Here is a 23,505-nt window from a genome sequence, read left to right on the forward strand (position 1 = left end):
TTATTTGGTACCGATGTAGTACTAATTTCCCAGTGTTGTCATGCTAAGGGTTGTCAGTGATTGATGATGAGCTATCTAGATTCAGTTTATAAAAGGACAAAGCAAACCACTCTAGGGACTGACTTTTTTTTTAACCTGCTGTGTGTATTGTTTGATATGCCTGCATAATTTATCAAGACACTTCAGAATCTCCACGTCACCTGCTCCTCAGATCAGAAGGTGATTGTGGCTTTGGGTGGATATTAATCAGCCACAGCACTGCCTGGTCAGAAAGAGCAAGTGTCCTAGCCTTTTACCTCATGAGACCTTGTGTGTCCATCCAGCGTAGGTCCCAAGGGAACTGCATTTGGTGGACTGGAGTGGCCGGCGTGCTTCAGGTGAGATGCAAAGGACAATGTTTGACCTGTGTTTAGAAGCCTCTCTTTCTCATAAAGCAACTAATTGTTACAGGAGCACTTTTATTGTTACTTCCTCTTACCATTCTCTGAAAGTTTTATACTATAAAGAGGAGATGAGGTTACATGCAGAAGTTAGAAATCCATGGGCAAAACTATTTAAACTGCAAATAGCACAAATTTACATATGCATGCTTTCATTTTACTTTCTTTGAACATGAATGCTGATTTAATTAATGAACAATCAGGTTATTATTGGAAGACACTTTCTATGTATGCTCAGAAGGCAGAGATGGCTTTTTGATGGTGAATGTGGCTACCTTCATGAGCAGTGCATATCTTGTCTTCTATTATCAGATTTCCATTCTGTTTCCCATTATCAGGAAAGCAAAAGCCCCACAGAAGTATAAACATATGTTTTTAGGAGCTAACCCCTCAGTAGAGTTTAGCAAAGAGGATCTGGGAATAGTACCCCAGGTATCCAGAAAAGACATTGATAGAAATGTTTTTACTCTATGAAAGACTAGAGGTGGGAGATAAGCCAAAGAAAAATTTTTGGACTTTATAATTTTTCTACATTGGGTCCTGCTCCAACATAATTATACAAGCTTCAGTTGCCAAAAACTAAATATGATTAAAAATGGAAAAGACAAGATGTTTGTAGGGAAGATTACAGATACCTGGTGAGAAGGAAAAAAAGTCAATAAAATGTTTAATTGATATGAAAAATAAGTAATTATAGAAATGTTTTCAGGCAGTTGTTGAGGAGGCATTTCCTCAGGATTACATGTATCCAGTAGTAACTCTTGTTGAATGAAGTTTTCATTTTGATAGATTTTTACTCAATCATATAAAAAATAAGAGCTTCCCTTCTTAATATTTTCCTAATATTTAGAAAAAATCAGAATCTTCTATAGGCATACATCAACTGGAGACATATTTGAATATTTTATATTCTATCAACTATTTACAAAGTGTCAAGACTTTGTAAAATATTTTGTACTTTGATGTGATGTTTCTATGTTCCAAATGATTCTTAGACTTAAAGCTTAAGGCTATACTGTACATGTTCCAAATATTTAGAGGTATTATTTTGTACCACTTGGAGAAATATTGCACTTGAATGTTTGTGCTTTTATTTCCCAAGATGGCTTGGGCAGAGAAGCTTTAAGGTATGGTCTCTTTTAAAAATTTGATCATGGAAGTTTAGGGATCAACAGTACCCTTAACTGGAAAAACTGAGACAAAGGAACCTTTAACCTGAGGGGACAAACAGATTGCTGAAGTGTATTTCCTCGGTAGAAGAAATGTCAAAGATTGGTCTAATGAATATCCTTATGTCAAATACTTTACTTCTGTGTATTTTCAAGGATCACAGCTACCTTTGTTTTCCTTTAATAAAACTAGTTATCCTGTGCGTAATCCTCCTTTTATTCTTGGGGTGGGGGGAAAGAAAAGTCATGAAATTAGAGAAGATGGGCACAATTTCCTTTCTTAATCAACTTAGATTCCCAAGAAAGTGTTTCCTCTAAAGCCCAGAAGTGTCCAGCAATAGGCTAAGACTAGTAATTACAAAGAGGATGGATACAAATGGAAAACACTATTGTACACATGGATTACCTCAAAGATGCAAAAAGTTTTAAAATATATTTCTTATGTAAAATGTTATGGCCATCTCTTTAGTCAATAATGTGTTGTGACAGAACAACAATATAATGAAAGTATTTGGGTTTCAAAGTCATCAACAAATCATTACTTTAAAAGATTTAGATAAGCCATTGATAATTGGTAAAAGTGTTCTTATATTGTAAGAAACTAAGGCTAAACATTAATGTGTTAATTTCTTCTCCACATAGATGTGATCATACCACTATCTTGTATACTGCCCCACCAACTCTTACCCTTCAAAACTCAGCATATTTGGTTCTAATTCCAGAAGCCTTCTCTGAAACATACCTTTCACACTGCCAGCACTCCCTCAACTCCCTAGACAAAATTAACCATTCATTTTGTTTCTCACAATTCTGTCTATGATTCTCGATTATCATATGTATGATACAGTATATTAATTATTCATTTGAATGGGACTCTCCCCTTTAAAAGACTCTTAACTACTTAGAACAATGGCCGTGCCATTTTTCATTATTGTAACCTCACAACCCAGTGCAGTGCCTGCATAGTTTGGCTGCTCTTACTAAGTGAACATTTGAATGAAAAATTTACATGAATACTATGTATATGAAGTTTAACAGTGAGGGAATATGAAATTATTTGATATAAAGCAAACATCAGATATGTAATTGTCCAAAGGCACTGCAAACAAATTGTTTCTCTGAACACAAAGGGAGATATGATTTAGCCTATATGCAGAAGAGAGCAAATGGGTATATCATTTTGCAAAATCCAAAGTAGGACTGTTTAATAGAATACACTCTTCTCAATGACTATATAAAAAGAAGTAAAAAAAACCTTTAACTTTCTGTGTTAAGGTGATTTAAAAATGATAAAGAAAAAAGACACATTGCTGTTTTTATTGTGTTTAATTTAAAAATATTTCTATCCTAGGTAGGGGTAGGAGCTATATAATTTCCAATTTCAACCTTGCTTTGTTTTCTCTTTTAACGCCTTTATTGAAGCATAATTGCACATATTTAAAATGTAAACATTGATAAGTTTGATATAAGTATACATCCAGGAAATAATTACCACTTTCAAAATAGTGCACCTATATACAACTCACCAAAGATTCCTTGTTCCCTGCCTCTCCCCCACCTATGTGTTAGGCAATCACTAATCTGGTTCCTGTCATGATACATTAGTTGTCATTTTCTAGAATTTTATGTAATAGGAATCATACAGTATTTACTACTTATTGTCTGGCTTCTTTCAGTTAGCACAATTATTTTGAGATTAATCCATGTTGTAGTGTATATCACTAATTTCTCTTTATTGATGACTAGTATCCATTGTGTGGATATACCATAGCTTGTTTATCCATTCACTTGTTTCCACGTTTTGGCTATTGCAATTAAAGTTGCTCTGAAAATTAAGGTAAATGTATTTTTATTGACATATACTTTTATTTTCTTTTGGATAAATAGCTAGGAGTGGAATGGCTAGATCATATGGTTGGTGTGTATTTAACATTTTAAGAAGCTGACAGACTGTCTTCAAAGTGGATTTACCATTTTGCATTCCCACCAGTATTGTGTAAGAGGTTCAGTTCCTCTACATATTCAGCGCTGTTTGCCACGATCAATCTTTTTAATCTAGGTATTCCAGTATATGTGTAGTGATATCTAATTGTGATTTTTAATTGCATTTCTTTAATAACCAATGATATTAAGCATTTTTCTTTGTGCTTATTTGCCATCCATATACCTTCCCTGGTGAGCTGTTTGTTCAAATATTTTACTAAATTTTTAATTGGGCTGCTGGTTTACTTATTATTGGTTTTTATAGTCATTTATATATTCTGATACAAATCCTTTATGTGATGTAATAATTCTTTCCCATTTTTGTGGTTTGTCTCATTTTTTAACAGTCCTTCAAAGAGGAGATGTTTTTGACTTTGCTGATGTCCATTTTATCAATTCATTCTTTCATGGATCATAGTTTTGGAATTGTACCTAAGAAATCTTTGCCTGATACAATGTGACATTTTAGCCTATGCTTTCTTTTAGATTTTTTTATAGTTTTAGGATTTACATTCAGGTCTGAAATGTAAAGAAAAAAAAAAAAAAAAATATATATATATATATATATATATATATATATGTAATTTGTATATACAGTGAGAGCGATCAATCAGAGTTCATTTTCTTGCATATGCCTACCTAGTTGTTCCAACATCATTTATTGAAAAGATTATCTTTCTTCCATGAAAATGCTTTTTCATCTTTGCAAGGGATAGCCATATATGTGTAGGTCTGTCTGGTCTCTCTATTTGTTCCATTCATCAGTGTGTCTGTCATTTCTCCAACACAACATCATCTTGATTTTTATAACTTTGTAATATACTCTGAAACCAGACAGTGTTAGTCCTCCAATTCTTTCCTCTTTTTCAGTGTTATTGTGGTTATTTTAGGCCTTTTGTATTTAAACATGAATTTTGAATGATTTTCTCAATTTCTATAGAAAAGCCTGCTGGGATATTAACTGACATTGTATTGAAATTGTAGATCCATTTGGAGAGACAATATGTTGATGTCTTAACAAGGTATTGAGGTTTCCTACACATGAACACAGGCTATGTCTTCATTTATTTTTTGTCCTTTTTTATTTCTTTGAGAAATATTTTATAGAGTGTCTAACATTTTCCATCACATTTATTCCTAAGAATTTAATAGGCTATCATAGATAGAAGTTTTAGGCTATTGTGCATGGAACTTAAAATTTTTGTTTTCCAAGTGTTTATTGCTAGTTTATGGACAATTATTATTTTGTATTGATGTTTTATCCTGCATCTTGCTGAACTCACTTTTTAGTTCTGGTAACTTCTTTGTAGATGCCATCTAATAGTCTAGATGGATGATCATGTTGTCTGGAACAAAGACATTTTTGCTTCTTTTCCAATTTGGATGCTTTCTATTTTTTTATGAAATCACTGCTTAGCACCTTGAGTACAAATGTTGAGTAAAAATGGTGCAGCCAAAATAATCAAACTCATATATGTAGAGAGAGCAGATCGGTGGTTGCCAGAGGCAGAGGGTGAGGGGTGGGTGAAGGTCAGAAGGTACAAACTTCCAGTTATAAAATAAACGTCATAGGTCTGTAATGTACAGCATGGTGACTGTAATAATAATATTGTTTTGTAAATTTGAAAGTTGCTAAGAGAATAGATCTTAAAAGTTCTCATCACAGGAAAAAAATTGTAGCTATGTGTGATGATGGATGTTAGTTAGACTTATTGAGGTGATCATTTTATAATATATACAAATATTGAACTATTGTGTGGTACACCTGAAACTAATATAATGTTATATGTCAATTATATCTCAATAAAAAAAAATGGTGAGAGCAGACATACTTGACTTACTCTGATTTTAGGGAGAAAGCACTCAGATTTTTTATCATTGAGTATGGTATTAGCTCCAGGTTTTATATATATATATATATATATGTGTGTGTGTGTGTGTGTGTGTGTGTGTGTGTGTGTGTGTCTATCTATCTATATATGTTCTTTATCAAGTTGAGGATTTTCCTTTCTGTTTCTGGTTTGCTGAGGATTTTTATCTGGAATGAATTCTGGAGTTTTATAATGATTTTTCAGTGTCTAATGAGATGATCACATGATTTTCCTTCCTGTTTTTATTTTTTTCTTTGTGAATATGATAGATTACACAGATTCACTTAATTTCACAGTCAACCTTGCATTTCTGTGATGAACCTATCTTAGTTATATTACATTATCTTTTTTATGTTTTGTTGGATAGATTCAATTTGCTGAAAAAGAAAGTAGGGTTTTCGTACCTGTGTTCATGAGGGGTATTGGTCTGCAATCTTCTTTTATTGGAATGGCTTTATCAAGTTTGGGACTTAGAGTAATTTAGACTTAGAGAATGAATTGGGAAGTAGAACCTCTTCTATTTTCTGGAATTTTGTATAGAATTGACTTTTTTTTCTTCCTTAAATGTTTGGTAGTATTCTCTGGTGCAGCCATATGGGCTTGAAGTTTCTTTTCCTGTGGAAGGATTTTTAGATACAAATTCAATTTTTGAAGTAAATATAGGGCTATTCAAGTTTTCTGTTTCTTCTGGAGTGATTTTTAGCAGTTTGTGTTTATAAAGAAACTTTCCTATTTTTTCCTGGTGGTCAAATTTAGGTACAAAGTTATAATAATTATTTTCCTTTTAATATCTGTAGAATCTGTAGTGCTATGATCTCATTCTTAATATTGATAATTTATATTTTCATTCTTTTCATTCCTGGTAATTGGCTGGGATATATTAATTTATTCATCTCCTCAGAGATCCAGCTTCTTAAAAATTTTTCCATATTATTTGTTTTCTATTTCACTGAATTTCACTCTGATGTTTATTATATCTCTTTCTCTGTGTATGCTAGGTTTAATTAACTCTTCCTTGTATCTTGAGGTGAAAGCTAAGAAAATTGATTTACAACCTTTCTTTTTTTCCAACATAAGTATTTAGTGGATAAAGCATTCCATAAATGTAAATTAAGTAAGTGGGTTGATAGTATTCTAGTCTGCTAAAAGCTAACTGACTTTCTGTCTTCTTGTTCATTCAGTTATTGAGAGAGTATTAACATCTTTGACTGTAATTATGGATTTGTCTGTTTCTTCTCCCAATGCCATCAATTTTTGCTTCCTGTATTTTGAAATTCTGTGATTAGGTGCACAGATGTTGAGCATTGTGATGTCTCCAGAGGAACTGTTACTTTTATCCTTATGAAATGGCCATTTTATCTCTGGTAATATTCTTTGCTCTGAAGTCTACTTTGTCTGATATTAATATAGTCATTCCTTCTTTTTATTTATGTTAGCTTGTTATGTCTTTTTTCCATCCATTTATCACTGTGTCTTTATATTTAGAGTGCATTGTTTTAGGAAGCACATAGTTATGTCTTACTTTTTTTTTTTTAATCTCCTATGACAAATTATTTTCTCTCTGTGTTTTATTTTGGATAGTTTTTATTGCTCCATCATTGAGTTTTTAATCTTTTCTTCTCTATATCTAATCTGTCATTAATTTCATACTGTGAATTTTTAACCTCAAATACTGTAGTTTTCATCCCTAGAAGTTTAATGTATTTTTTTAAACATCTTCCATGTCTCTACATAAATTGTAGAACATATGGAATACTGTTAAAATGACTGTTTTAATTTCCTTGTCTGCTAATTCTAACATCTTTGTCAATTACAGGTAAGTTTCTGTTGAGTGACTTTTCTCATGATGAGTCATCGTTTTCTGCTTTTATGCGTGCCTGGTAATTTTTATTAGTTTCCAGACATTGTGAATTTTGCTCTTTGGATGCTGTTTTTTACATTCTTATAAATGTTATTAGCCTTGTTTAGTATGCAGTTAAGTTACTTGAAAATAGTTTGATCATTTCATCTCCTTTTAAAAGTTGTTAGGCATATCTGGAATAGTACTCAGTTTAGGATTATTTATTCCCTACTAATGAGGCAAGGCGCTTCTCTGTGTTCCAGTCAATACGTGTGAGTCATAAATTTTTCCAGTCTGGCGGAGGGAATAGGCACTTTACCCTAACCTGAGTGCTGGGCACCAAACCTCTTATCTTTTGGGTGTTCTTTACTTAGTATTGGGTAGTTTCCTGCTATGATTAGGTAACTGCTCATGTGGGAACTCTGCAGATTTCCAGAGATGTCTCTCTCAAACTTTGTATTGAAGTCTGCCTTTTTCACCCCAGAATCTATGTCCCCATTTTAGGGAATCTACTTACTTGGGCTTTCTTTGGATATTCTCTGCCTTCACCGTGACCTGGTAAAACAGGCCCTAAATCTCTTCATCTTACAACAACAATTTCTTTCTCACTCATGTTCCATGTCAGCTGAGGATCTCTGCTGCATGTGTGTTCTTCACTCCAATATCTAGGTGAAAGGGGCCGCCTAGTATGACAAACAATTTTCATAGGAGGAGGAAAAAAGCAAGGCAGACGGAACCAATGACATCGCGGAATTTGAGGCTACTTACATTTTGGCGTCATGTGTGTTACATCCCATTGGAAAAACTGGTCCCAGTAGAGAGACATGTACTCCTCCCACTGAGGTATTGTAAATCACGTGGCAGTGGGAAAGAATATATCATTCTTGTATAGGGAAGGGAAATAATTAGCAACAATAATATACCTATTCTTGTAACTATTCTTTAAAAGTATGTAGGGAATAAATATAACAATGAATAACAATAAATTGTTTTCCTGTACAGCATTTTAAATGCTTATAAGGGAAACAGCATCAAATACTTTTTCTTCCACAGTTACTTATCTTTTCAGTAGAACCCCTTTAAAATTATCTGAACAAAGAGAAATACACATTAAGTGAAAATTATGGAACATTCAAAGAATATGTAGATAAAAATCAGAATTGCATTGGTTAAGACTGTGCTGCAGTCTTAACCTGAAGAAACAGTCCAGCAAGGCTAGTTGTGGAGACAGACTTCTGAATTTAAATCTTTATTCTTCTACTTAGAAGCTGGGAAAACCTAGGCATGTCATTTAACATCACTGAGGATGTTCTCTCATCTGTGTAAAAGGATAATAGTAGTACCTGCCTCATAGGGTTGACATAAATACTATAGGAGTTAATATGTTTGGAGCACTTACTATCAAGCACAAAATAAGTACTTGATGCATATTTGCTCTTATTATTACAAAATAAAATAATTTCTATGACATCTTACTTTTACTCTAAATTATTGGGTTGGCCAAAAAGTTCGTTTGGGTTTTTCTATAAGATCTTATAGAAAAAGATCTATAAGATCTTACAGAAAAGATAAGGATACTCACCACCTCACACACCGATGGTCAACTAATCTAAGACAGAGGAGGCAAGGATATAGAATGGAGAAAATGACAGCCTCTTCAATAAGTGGTGCTGGGAAAACTGGACAGCTACATGTAAAAGAATGAAATTAGAAGACTCCCTAACACCATACATAAAAATAAACTCAAAATCGATTAGAGACCTAAATGTAAGACTGGACACTATAAAACTCTTAGAGGAAAACATAGGAAGAACACTCTTTGACGTATCACAGCAAGATCTTTTTTGATCCATCTCGTAGAGAAATGGAAATAGAAACAAAAATAAACAAATGGGACCTAATGAAACTTAAAAGCTTTTGCAAAGCAAAGGAAACTACAAACAAGACGAAAAGATAACCCTCAGAATGGGAGAAAATATTTGCAAACAAATCAATGGACAAAGGATTAATCTCCAAAATATATAAACAGCTCATGCAGCTCAATATTTAAAAAAAACAAACAACCCAATCCAAAAATGGGCAGAAGACCTAAATAGACATTTATCCAAAGAAGACATACAGATTGCCAAGAAGCACATGAAAAGCTGCTCAACATCACTAATTATTAGAGAAATGAAAATTAAAACTACAATGAGTATCACCTCACACCAGTTAGAATGGGCATCATCAGAAAATCTACAAACAACAAATGCTGGAGAGGGTGTGGAGAAAAGGGAACCCTTTTGCCCTGCTGGTGGGAATGTAAATGGATACAGACACTATGGAGAACAGTAGGGAGGTTCCTTAAAAAACTAAAAATAGAACTACATATAACCCAGCAATGCCACTACTGGGCACATACCCAGAGAAAACCATAATTCAAAAAGACACATACACCCCAATGTTCATTGCAGCACTATTTACAATAGCCAGGTCATGGAAGCAACCTAAATGCCCATCAACAGACAAATGGATAAAGAAGATGTAGTACATATATAAAATGATACATTACTTAGCCATAAAAAGGAATGCGTGGATGGATCTAGAGACTGTCATACAGAGTGAAGTAAGAAAGAGAAAAACAAATATCGTATATTAGCGCATATATGTGGAACCTAGAAAAATGTTACAGATGAACTGGTTTGCAGGGCAGAAATTGAGACACAGATGTAGAGAACAAACATACGGGCACCAAGGGGGGAAAGTGGTGGAGGGTGGTGGTGGTGGGATGAATTGAGAGATAGGGATTGACATGTATACACTAATATGTATAAAATGATTAATAAGAAACTGCTGTATAAAAAAATAAAATTCAAAAAAAACACAAATATGTGGTTAACATTTAAAAAAAAAAGGAAAAACCCAAGTGAACTTTTTGGCCAACCCAATAATTATAAATAATATGCAAATTATATATGTATATATACATATCATATAAATATAACTTGCAAATTATAAATTATATAAATAATATATATTTGTAAATAATATATATCATTTATATGATATATATTCCATTGGAATACAAACAAAACAAACTTCCCCAATAATATAAAACTTTCTTCACTTCTTAAAATTTATTTGGGGCATAATACAACTGTTCATAGGAAAATGGATAATATTTGGGCAGCCTTCTGTTGAACAGAACTAAGGTTAGGCTAGGAACACAAGTAATGTTGATTTTGATCAGGCTTAAAAGTTGATAAGGCAATATGAGAATAATAAGCTAAGTCTATCTATGAATATTTCTTAAATTCTTAGAAGTATTTCATAAATACCATATTCAGTCATTTCTTTGTAGTATTTGATTTTCAGTGTTTTTTTTCACAATTATGTTCTGTTAATTAGGATATGCTGTGTGTGCATATATATTCAAATTTCTCTATAAACAGACACATTTATTACTTACACATGTGTCTTTTTTATTCTAACTGAAACAATTTTTAAAATTTGACTTTAGAAGAAACAGGAATACTTAATTTAGTGTTTGGTTACCATGAATGAATGGACAGAATGATTAAAGGGCGTTTAGTAGACCCTTAACCACGTGCCACACACTCCACAAGGTATGTGTATAGATACTAAGTCATTTTCACATAACAGATACGTAGAATTATAATCAGTCTGTCTTGATTTTACCATTTACATATAAGACAGTAAATCAGAAACAATAAAAGAATAGTTTTGAGAATGTGGGTAATGTTTTAAACTCTTTGCATAAGTAAAAACGGCTTAAACTGCTTTTCTTGTTGCAAATATCTACGTACATAGAAAATTATTGTTCTGATAACTTGGAAGAAAATAACTACCACTGGGGGATGAAAAAAATGCAAGGAATCTCGGAGTCTCCCTGGGAACCTCTCTCTTCCAAATTGCCATCAGCACCAACCTGAACGGCTAAAATACCCTTTTCTCCCTGAAAGGTCTTCATTTATCCTGTGTGGGCTTTTTCACGTCAGCTGTACCAACTGCAAGCATAACAGCCTTTGCAAGATGCAAATTTGATCATGTTACTTCTTGGGCTTACACATTTCAAAAGTTTCTGGTTTCTCTTTCCATAAAGATAAAAAGCAGTTCTTAAGTAGCTGTATTAGTCAGGATTCTCCAGAGAAACAGAACCAAAAAGATGTGTGTCAGTGTGTGTGAGTGTGTGTGTGTGTGTGTGTGTGTGTGTGTGTGTAAAGAAATGTATTATAAGGAATTGGCTCATAAGATTACGGAGGCTGACAATTTCAGACTCAGAAGAGCTGAGGGTGCAAATTCTAGTCCAAGTCTGAGTTCAAGAGCTAGGAGAGCCGATGGTAGAAATTCCAGTTTTAGTCCAAGTCTGAAGGCAGCAGAAGAGTGATAGCCCAACTCGAAGACAGGCAGAGAGAGTGAACTCTCTCTTACTTCACCTTCTTCAGCGGATTGGGTGATACTAACCCACAGTGAGGAGGGCAATCTGCTTTACTCATTCTGCCAATTCAAATGTTAACCTTATCCAGAAATATCCTCACAGACACACCCAGAATAACATTTAACCTAATATCAGAGTACCAAAGAGCCTGGTACCTGGTGGCCCAGTCACCTTGACACAAAAAATTATTCACTACCACAGGCTTATAAGCATTGTGCATTGTAGACCTTGCCTGGCTCCATCACATCCTGTATGACTCTGCCCTGTGTCCTCTATGTCCCTGTTAAGTAAACTTTCTTCCTTCCTTTTTAAAAAATCTTCTTACCTACCCGTGGTATTTGCTCATATTTTGCCCTCTAAAACTCATCATCTGTTTTTTGGATTTTTTTTTTTTAACTTATCCTTCAGATGTCAGTTCGGGTATCATCGATTCAGGAAAATATTTCGCTGCTCTCAGTTTGCCTCTTCTAACTCCATTTTCTTCACAACGTTTATCCTCATATGTAATTAGCCACTGACAAAAGTTGCATGGCTGACTCCTTATCACTTTTGTCCTACCGTATTACTAGAGTCTCCTGCAGGGTCTGACACAAAGTGGATGCTTAACAGCTATTTGCTAAATGAATAAAAATTGTCTTCGCACACCCACACCCAGGTAATTCAGACCTGGAATGAAGGGCTGGTCAGGAATGTGGACCCTGATATGAAAATCAGAACAATGCAAAGAGCCCTTGGTTGTGTATTAGGAGGTTCAGTTCTTGGTTGTCCCCTTAACATTGACCTTTTGATTTGAATAAGAAAAAAATTTGTCCAGCTCTCAATTTTCCTCGCTTGTAGGATGAGAACCCTGGACAAAATGATTTTGGAATTCCTTTAATAGTCTTTGATTTTATGACAATTTTCAATTGATCATTTGTGTTTTCTGTTTCCATTTTACATGAGCTTGCTTTTTCCATACCACCCACAATGTAAGTCTTAGCCATTGACATTAAAATTCCAAGAATTTTTTAAAGATGGAAGAAATGATTATTATATGATATGAAACCTTTATTTTTTTCTGGAGATCTACTATTTAAAATTTTCTCAAGCTACTACATTTCCTGCTCCAGTAGCTGAAACTTCCCACTGACCAATCATGTAATTATGTGGAGAGTAGAATTCTCAGAAAGAATAGAATCTTAGTTTTTTAAATACCATGAATATGAATTCTCCCATTAGAATATTTGCAGAAATACAAGGTAAAATCCAGTTAATAATTCTAGATAGTAGACTTTTATAACTGTTTGTCTTTCATTAGATTAGCATGTAAGCCTTTTTTTAAGCTTGTGCTTGTAAATACAGTAGAAGAGAAGAATCTTTGCGTAGCTCTTTAGTTTGCATTTGAAGATTGTAAAATATTCTTTTTATTATTCTTTGAAATATTTTATTATTATTTGAAGATTCAATCAAGACATAGCATAGCATTAATCTATCTTTCTAGCAGCAATATTTATTTTTTACTTTTTTTAAATTGAAATATAGTTGATTTGCAATATTGTGCCCGTCTCCCAGCATGCAATATTTAAAGTGAAGAAGTCCAGTTTGTAACCTGGCTTTCTTTTTGTTCTTCTTACACCCTATTCTTAATAGTGTTAGAATGGATTCAGTTCTCCATTATCCTGCTCTAGGACCTCAGCCAAAATATTTGTACTCTCTGGTAATATTTCTTCATTTATAAGATGGAAATAGTTAAGACTAACTTCATAGAAATGATGGGAAGATTAAGTTAACATTCTTGATACAACATCTAAAATACAGGTACTATATATCTATATATAGATGTCTCCAGTACAATAATTATTGTTACAGAATTGATATCTTACTACCAAATGCACAAAAATGACACATCAACATATTTGACATTTTTTAGAGTCTTATAAGGCTAAGGTAAAAATAAATTTAAGATTTATCAAATCCCCTCCTTTTATAGATGAAACTAAGTTCTATGAAGATTAAACAGCTTATGAAAGATAGTTCCTGACAAGAAAATATGATTTAGATTTCCTTAATTTATGTGTCATGCTGTACGTCTCAGTGACCTGAAGGTAGTTCTCAGTAAAGGAGACAGGCTTGTTTTAGAGAAAGAAGATTGGATTGCTTTGACATTGATTCTGATCATCTTCTCCATTAGCCCCAATTACCTGGATACAGAATTTTAATGGGCAATATCAGAAATAATGTTTTCTATAATTTGATAAAGCGCTATGTATTGTGGTTTTTACTAGCTCTAGCATCATGTATATTATATTGCTTAAAATTGTTTTCTTATTACCACTGAGGCATGATTACTTCAAATTCAAATACTTTCTTCAATGTCTCAAATGGATATTTCCTTTTTGAATTTTAATACTGCTCTATCTAATACCTATCCCTTAAAATATAAGAGTTGGCAAGAGACTTTCCTGATCATTCTGATCAATAGTCAGTTTTCTTGTGTTTAAAAATCCTTTAAGCACAAGTAGTCTTTTCTTCACTTTCAAGCAGATAATTATATTCAAGTCATATCAACAAACTTCACTGGGCATCTACTATACTTAAGGCTCACTTGTTTGTCAAGATGTGTTTCATTAATTCAGATCTTTACAAAATGCGAGCAGCGCAGGTCTAATAGTGGTGTTTGGTTCCTTTGCATCAGTGCTGAAGTGCAAAGCACATGAATCTTTAAAAGGTGTGAAAAATCGAAGGAATCATACCATGCCCTTTGCTTTGGGATTACTCACAGGCTCAGCTGATTGCTTGGCAGTGATTCAGTAAGAGAGTGAATGGGATGGAGGAAGAAGCTACTTCTCTTTAGCAGTAACTGGGGCTTTATCCAATTCCTCACTAAAGTAATCAGGGCTCCCGGGGCGGCGGGGGGGGGGGGGGGGGGGTGGGGGGTGCGGTTAGCATCCTTGAGCCCTGGGATAGGAAGAAGACAGATAGGTATTGAGAGTATTCATAGATTGAAAAAGGATTTTCAAAAATAGTGTAATGTTTGAGTTTGCTATACAGTCGGTTTGAAAAGAAAGCAGACATACAGGACAGCTATCAGTGACAAGATGGTAGACAAAGATAATAAAGAAGAGTCAGAAAATGTGGAAAATGGTTAACTTGAAAACTTGGATGAGAAGCCTCCTTTGTGAAGTTGTCAAGCAACATTGTGAGAAGTAGACGAAGAATAGGATGCACACTACTTTTCAAAGCATACTGTAAATTATTAAATGGGTGGTGATATAACATGTGAAAGTAATAAATAGATGAGAATGTCCCTGATTGACTGAAGGGGACTCTCCAGTGGAGACTGAAAATATGTAAGAGTATGAAACCTCCATGACACAGATGTAATATTGGTACAATTACAAGAGTCATTGTAAAATAGTAGGAACTTTTTCTATGTCTATATTGTAAGGTATTGTACAGTCTAGTTTGTAGTATTATATACCAAACATTTAAATGCATCAAAGTTTCCTAGTTTCATATTTTATGCTTTATAAGAAATTATGACACTCAAGTGGTTGACAGTGGTTGCCCCTTCTCCACACTGTCAGCTTTGAGAGAGGTGGTAAGAGTGATAGCTCACTCCAACAGTAGAGAATGGATTGAGAAGAGGCCAATAGGTAAAATAAGCATTGCTAGTAGCATGCTAATCATTTCAGTGGGTGTATTTGTGCCACCACAAATTAAGGCTTTCATTAAAGTCCCTAATAAATTTTAGGACTCTGTCTGTAGCTAAGCCTTTACGGTCTATAGGTAACTGCTAATATCAAAGCTATAAATGATCAATAGAAACTGTACTCTAAGTATCCCTTCCTCCTCACCTGTCCAGCCACTGATGCCTTGCACACATTCATCCTTTTCAACCCTTGCCAAGTAGACGAATGCAAGTAAATAGGCTAAAATAGATGAATTAATAGGTACATAAATGAATGACTGCTGTTGTCTTAATCAAGATTCTTTTGGTTTGTAAATAATGGATACCAAATTGAGATGGCTTAAGCCAAAGGGTTATTCTTGGAATTCTAATAACTCAATAATTCTTTGAGTTATTAGAATTAACTCAAAATATCAGAGGAAATGTTTAAAAAAGTAAAGCTTTAAGAAGGATGGAAATCAGCATATCGCTGGGTGAATGGATCTTTAAGACAAGCCATTCATTGTACAACAGTGGATGGCATAAGAAAAGTGTTTACTACACTGTATCATGCAGATAAATGAAAAATAATATACTGTAAAAACAAATATGCATTCTATGGCCATAAATACACAGATACTTTGATGCCTCTCAACTTACATCTTTATTTTAACCTCTCTCCTGAACTCCAGACTTATAAATCCAACTGCCTACTTGACATCTATAATTGGATGTCTCAGAGACATCTCAAAATTAATATTTCTCAACAGAGCTCTTACACATGCCCCCACAAATGGGTCCTCTACTAATATTTACTCTCACAGTAAGTGGCACCTCTGTTTACCCAACTACTCATGCGTAAAACTTGGAGTTATTATCGACATTTCTCTCTCACAGCCCCATATCAAATATTGTTAACCTCTGAATGTCAGAGGTTTAAGACATTGAAACCATTCAGAATGTCATTGAACTATGACTTTGCCACATTTTCATCATTACTGTACTAATCTGTTCTGAGCGGCAGTCAGTTCTCAGGTAGGTTACTGCGTGAGTCTCTTGACTCTTGATGAGTTTAGTCTCCCACACCCCACACCCCACAGCCCCTTGACAGTCCTCTTCAGGATTATTCCTCCAAAATAAAATCAGTCTTTCTTTCTTTCTTTTTATTTTTCTTAAATTCAACCAGAATCTTTCTTTACTTGGTCTGCTTTCTTCCTGGCCACCTTTCAGAGACTTCTGCATCACTTCGTTCACTCTGTCCTAGCAGTGTTGACCTGGATTCATTGGTGCAAGGCTCTGGCATCTATCCTGAAGAACTGTTTTGTGTTCTTTTATGTGATGGTCAGTCAGGTGTAACCACAAGTGGAGGCACAGGAGACACAAGAGTATAACACCTGTTATACTCGCAGGTCCCAGAGATGGGGTTACCACATGCCATACAATGTCACAGAGACGTGCCAGGTTTTAGTCAGGTGGTAGAAGACAGGAGTAAGGGGAAAGCTTAGGACCTTTATTGGGGTTTTCACAGGCAGACAAGACAGAGCAGGGCAAACAGGTTACGATTGGGATTGGCTAGTTTGAATAATTTCAGAGGATTTTAAACTATAGGGGTGGTCGCTAGATACCTGGTACTTGGCCCTAGGGATGATTAGGGCAGAGGAGTTTTGCCTGCAGGGATGCATGGGCCAGATAGAAGAGGTAAGGCTATGAATTAGTTCATTTGCATATCAAAGGACATGCTTCCTGCTGAGCCATTTGCTTTTCTCTAAGGATTGGCTAGCCCCAGGAGGGACAGTCTCTCCCCAACCGAAAAGGATTTTTTGATTTAAAACATTATAATACACAAAATTTTAAAAAATATAGAATACAAGAGCACAGATTTTTCTACATTCAAATGAGGGAATAGAGGGTGGGGTGCACACCTCTTTTTTTTTACGATTTAGGCCAGGATGTGTCACTTATCCGTTTGGGTTTTTTTTTAATAGATCTTTATTGGAGTATAATTGCTTCACAATACTGTGTTAGTTTCTGTTGCTCAACAAAGTGAATCAGCCATATGCATACACATGCCCCCATATCCCCTCCCTCTTGAGCCTCCCTCCCATTCTCCCTATCCCACCCCTCTAGGTCATCGAAAAGCACAGAGCTGATATCCCTGTACTATGCTGCTGCTTCCCACCAGCCAACTATTTTACAGTCGGTAGTGTATGTATGTCGATGCTACTCTCACTTCGCCCCAGCTTTGCCCTCCCACCCCATATGTATCAGTTTTGCTTACATCTTATTTTCAAGAATTAGCCACAAGGACACAGATGTAAAGGATGCTGGGAAATGTAGTCCATGGATGGGCAGCCAATTCCCGGAAACAAGTCTACATTCTGGAAGGGGAGCACTTGAATCTTGGAATCTTGGGTGGAGCCCCCCATGCCTGATTAACCTTCCTGCTATTTCTTTAAAACACTAGGAATGTTCTCTTGTTGATCATTTTATTTGACATTTCTTTTGTTGGGAACACTTTTCTCAGACCTATTCATGGCTCATTTCTTCACTTTATTCTGTTCTTTGTTTAAACATCACCTATTCACAATGGTTTTCTTGACCACCCGCTGTAGCTCAATAGCACCTGACTCTAACTGATGCTGTAGCACATATTTACTGTTTATTTTCTCTGTCCCCAAGAGAAAGTAAACTCCACAATTGCAAAGATGACCTGTTTTATTTCCTGCCATATCCTCAGTGCCAAAACCAGCGTCTAGCAAATTCTGGGAGCTAAAAATATTTAAATTGAGAGCTTTGAAAATTAAGAAAAGAATGATTATTTTACATAGGGAAGGAAGTATAAATTCTTTGAACAAACATGCAAGGACTGATATAGTCTCAGAAGTGGGAAGTATGTATTCTAATCTCAGGCTGTACAAGTGGGTTCATACGAGATGCCATTCTGGACTGTGGATATTATTTTCCATAGAAGTAGTTAGTAGCCATACAATATTTTTGAGCAGGAAATTACATAATTTGCTATCCAGAAAAGTCACTGTGAGTGCGGTTTGAATGCACAGAGGGAGAGAAGAGAGTCTGGAAGAAGGGATACAGGGACTTGTATAGAAAAGGGAAGGAAAATGTATTATAACACCTCAATTTTCCAGACAGGATACTGAGGATTTAATAATGGTCCCTACCTTAATATGGACTCCCAACCATCTTGTGACATAGTCATTATTTCCCTTTCTTTTAAAGGTAAGGGCAACACATTTCAGAAAATAAGTAATTTGCTCAAGATTATAGAGTTAATAATTGGCTCAGATCTGTGTGCCTATAAATTGAATTTTTGTTTTTAGGAATTAGAGCAAACAGTGCAATAGATCCTACCAAGATTAAGAGGGCCTATTTATCAGTGTCAGTTGATGATGGTGTGGGAGGCGAATTGTGGGTGAGGCAGTGGAAAGGATGGGGTGAAGAGTTAACGGCACTTGATGGTATTAATCAAGATAGAGGGCTTACGGGAGGAATAGATTCACCAAGGAAGGCAAGGATGACTTCAGCTGCCTTGCTTTAGGTCTCAAATTCTGAGCAACTTATTCTGTGTTTATGTGTAGCCAAGTATTGGAAATTTGATTCCAACTACTAATTTACAGATGAAGATTAGTTAACAGCTTTATTCTGCAAGCCTTAGTTTCACAGATTATTATTTTTAAGATTTTGTGATTAATAGTCCTACCAAAACCATTTCCCAGCAATGAACACATAAAGAAATCTCCCATTGGACTGGGAATCACTGGCTTTTGGCCTCAACACTGTAAATACTTTCACACAGTCAGTTTTATCAAGAATCACAGAGATTCTGTTACGAGGCCAATCACAGGTTGGCTGAAGAACTGCAAACTAAGTAATGATAAATCATGGGATATCAAATTAGAACAGGTGTCTAGTGGGAGGCCTCGAGGATTGGTACTGGGCCCAGACTTAAATTTAACACTCTCGTCAATGAACCGGAAAAGCAGGTAAAGCAGTATGTCAAGCTTGAAGAGATGCTGTAAAAAGCAGAGGGGAATGCAATCACCTGCAGACACCTTGAATTCCAAAATACAGTCTAGTTTCAAGTGAAACAGTTATGCACTTTGGAGCTCTATTTAATTAGATGTATAGAACTGTAAATTAAGTAACGAAATATACAGGTCATCATTTGGATTAGTATTTTCCAACTTTTTAATACATAAAAGACATAACAGCATTTCTGTGGAACCCTAGTATAAAAGGAGGGGTCAGCTTGTTCGGGAAATGAGAGATTTCAACTGCCACAGGCTATGTCTAGCTGCTTAAGCATTGAGAAAATAGACATCTCCCCACACCTGTCACCCACCCATTCAAGGAAAAATGTGCGGGTGCTCTAGGAAAAATCCATTTTGGGAGCCAATCTCTTAGGAAGCTAATTCCTTTGATTAGATATGGAAATACACCTGTTCAGGAGGGAAGAATAAAATTTGGGGCCTTTTAACTTTATATTAATTTTAGAAAGATGTTTCAGAGCCACCAGCAGAGACACCTCAGTTATCTCAGAGGGCAATTGGGGAGATATGTTAAAGAGGAGAATTTATTTTTATCTGCTTCTTTGTTATTGTAGTTCCTCTGAAGATATTGCTAAAAATCAGGGAGAGGGAGGGGCCCCTTTTTGTAGGCAATCCAATCCTGGGCACTGCGAGACAATGACTTGCCCAGGCTCCTGTGTGGCAGGACTGGCAGAGATACAACCAGAATCTAGGTTCCTTGACCACCTGGTTCTATGCTCTTTCCATTTTATCAGGGAAGGTATGATCTGAAAACATTCTGTTTGCTTCCCTATGTTTCCTGGCTCCTTCACAATTAATTGGGGCCATGTGATGAACGTGGGTCAATGAAATGGGAGCAGAAGTTGTCTAGAATGAGACCATGAAAGGCTCATAAAATAGTCTCCAGTTTCTCTCTTCCCCTTGCTATGAGGAGTAGCATCTTTGCAGATGGGGAATTGTTTGACAGCCTGAATCCCTGAGCAACTATGTGTAGAAAAGAATTTGTTCAATCTGTGATGAAAATAAACCTTTGCTGTGCTTAGGAATTGATTTGTTAATTCAGTATTTCTCAGCCTGTTTTGGCTGATACAGTATGAGTAACCAAAGAAGGAAGTACAATGACCCTAACGATATAAACAAAATGGCTGAATTCAAACATTATAAGTATTTCACACAACTTAAATCCATGTAATCTATCCAAGTTAAAATCATTTATTTATTGACATCAGGAATTTCTTTAAGGAAGGACATAATTGTTCTGTAAAATACCAGTAAGTATTTACATTAATGTCTTAAGAGTCATGAGTCTTAAAACATCTAAACTCAACTTATTTATATTTTCAGTCTTAGTAAATTTCCTGTCATTTGTCCAATTTCCTAATAAGACACAATTTTAGTGTTTTGGAAATTATTGAATAAGGCTGTGTTCGTTTTCAAAGTAGGCTTCCCAGTATTTTTAGGTGAGGCTAAAAACATACTTTCTTCACCTTTTTTTCCCCCAAACTGTTGACTTTTAATTTTTTGTAGGCATTCTTGGATAGGAGAATCCATTCATTTGATTTGATTTAATTTAATGCATTTTTTCTTTCTGAACCATACCAAACTCCATTATATCTCCTGTTTTCCTAGACCTCAAGACTTCTACTCACCTCTTCTCTTTGGAGTTTATTCCCCTTCTTCAGCCCCTTTTGGTACCTCTCTCTATTCCAGGACAGTGGAATGCAGCTGCCTGAGTGAACTCTTTCCTTTTGCTCCATCTACAAGGGCATTCGCACTTTGTAGTTTATTCATGTTAACTGAGAATCAACTGAAAACCTGAGGTATTGAGGGTATTCTCCCTTTCAAATCATGTACTAAAATAAGTGAGATCAATCCTAGCAAGAATGTCAATTCACAGAAGTGCCCAGAAATTGCAGACTCATGTTTCTTGTACCTGTGCCAACTGGTCAGAAACATTCACTTAAAGTACATTATAAACAGGAACCTACAGGCAAGATGCAGCGTAGGTTTGTATTGTTTGGTCCTTTCAGAGTTTTAATAAAAGGTGAATTCTAGTGCCTCGAATTTTCCCTCTCCAGTTGACTTCATCTTCCACTGCCTGCAGCTATTTCAGTCATAAGTGACACTGTTGATACTTGAATTTATGATCTCTACCTAAACCCGCCACACTGCTACATTTTAATTTAATGTCATTGATGTGAGCTTATTATACTTTGCTATATTAATATACTTTTTTTTTTTTACATTAACTAAGAAAGAAAACATAGGAGGAGTTGCAGTTTGGAATAGTGGGGAAAATAATATTTTCAGTTTGGGACTGTGCTAATTCGGGGCTGTTTGTTGGTCTTGTAGGTGAATATATACAACAAAGAGTCTAAGGCTCACAAGACCAAACAGAATGCAGACCAAAACTTGGGGTCCATAAGCATAGGAACCATAGCTAGCAATTCAGAGTAGGAAGATATTGGTCCAGGAGAATCGATGGAATGAGAAGGGCAGTGGTAAGATGGACGCCTGGAGAATGCCCCTGCACATTTAAGGGGTTCATGTAGAAGATATTTGGGGATAAGGAGATCCCGGGAAAATAGGTTCAAAGAAGCACAAATGATCACACATATTAATGATCAATCTTGCCCCAAATAGCAGGAACATTTGTTAATAAGGTCTGAAAAGCAAAGGTTTTTAGGATTTAGGTCTTGCTAGACAAGTAGGATGTGAAAACAGGATGCAATTTATACATGGTGTTGGTCTTGACAAGGTAAGTAAACAAATGGGGTCTTTAAAAATGCAAATGGTCTTTGTTAGGGGAGTTAGGACATGTGAGAATTAGGAGATTATATTGAGGCTAAGATTCTGGATTTTAAGATTTATTATACAGAAAAATTTCAAGTGATGACAAGGTATATTTGGTTTTTGGTATGGGTGAGTAGACATAAAGGTTCTTGAACTTTAGAAAAGTAAGAGTCTGAGTTTCTGTTAGGCGCTAGATGGGTCATTCACAATAATTTTGAGGTTGCTTGTGATGGTAACAGAACCTAAGAATGCAAAACATTATAACCCAGGAGTCATACATTTCACTGATCATTAGGAAATACGAAGAGCCCAGTAGATGAAAAGAATGAATAGATGAAGAGATAAATAAGGACAGGGGAAGAGTGTATGCAGCATCAGGAACTTTTCTCTACAGCAAGAGTATGAAGGAGCATTCTGCAGTGAGACTGAGTGTGCAAAGTGTAATGAAGCACTGCGTGATTCTTGGGAGGGGCGAGGAAACCAAAGACACTATGGAGTGTGGGAAGCGCTAGCACCTCAGGTCGTAATATGGGTACAGTTTTTAATATGAATTTGAGGAATAGTGACATCATCTGACCTTCAGTTTCTATGTCAATCCCTAGTATCAATCGTGAATTTAGACGTAGTCATATTAAAAATAATTGTGATATATGTATATTGGTCTTAGGGCTGAAATTAATAAATGTTAACACAGAGAAACTTTCCTCTTTGTTCTATTGGTAGATGCATTTTCTTTATTCAGTACATTTAGCTAATCAAATGAGTCAGGAAGATATATGTCAGGGAGGCTATACAGAGCCTATAATTATTTTATTAGTAGACTTCCTGTGTTGGTGAATTCAGTATTGCTAAACTTTCCTCTGACTTTTATATGGTTTATTCTTATATTTCTTATATTCACCTCATGGTCTAACAGCCATGAACTGAAGCAGAGTAACTTATAACTAGAAATTAATGTCTTGAAAAATTTGGTTCATTTAAATTCATTTCCATTGTTTGCTTTTCATGATATATCATTTGCATATTTACTTATATTGATAAACAAAAAATTGGGTTTCATAATTAGCTATATACCTACACATGAAAGAAAAAAATTGACTAACCAATGATTATAGCATTGAACTCTCTGACTAATCGGTAAGGTCTGAGGTACCGGTATTAGGTACTGGTAACACATAATTTTAACTAATTTTCAGAGTCTTTAAAAAATGTCTGATTATTTGTGTTTCCTAGCCTAATGGGAGCACAAGAACAAGTAAAAAGATGTTGAACAGGT

At 35.3% G+C, this 23,505-nt stretch overlaps 1 protein-coding gene across 1 annotated transcript in view; it reads left to right on the forward strand.

Annotated features, from left to right (window-relative positions):
* The window catches only part of SGCZ (sarcoglycan zeta), an 899,256-nt gene that overhangs the window by 342,952 nt on the left and 532,799 nt on the right, over window positions 1-23,505 (forward strand). The gene's annotated exons all lie outside the window — the stretch shown is intronic.

The sequence above is a fragment of the Phocoena sinus genome, chromosome 21 (genome assembly GCF_008692025.1).
Source record: "Phocoena sinus isolate mPhoSin1 chromosome 21, mPhoSin1.pri, whole genome shotgun sequence".
NCBI classification, from domain to species: Eukaryota; Metazoa; Chordata; class Mammalia; order Artiodactyla; family Phocoenidae; genus Phocoena; species Phocoena sinus.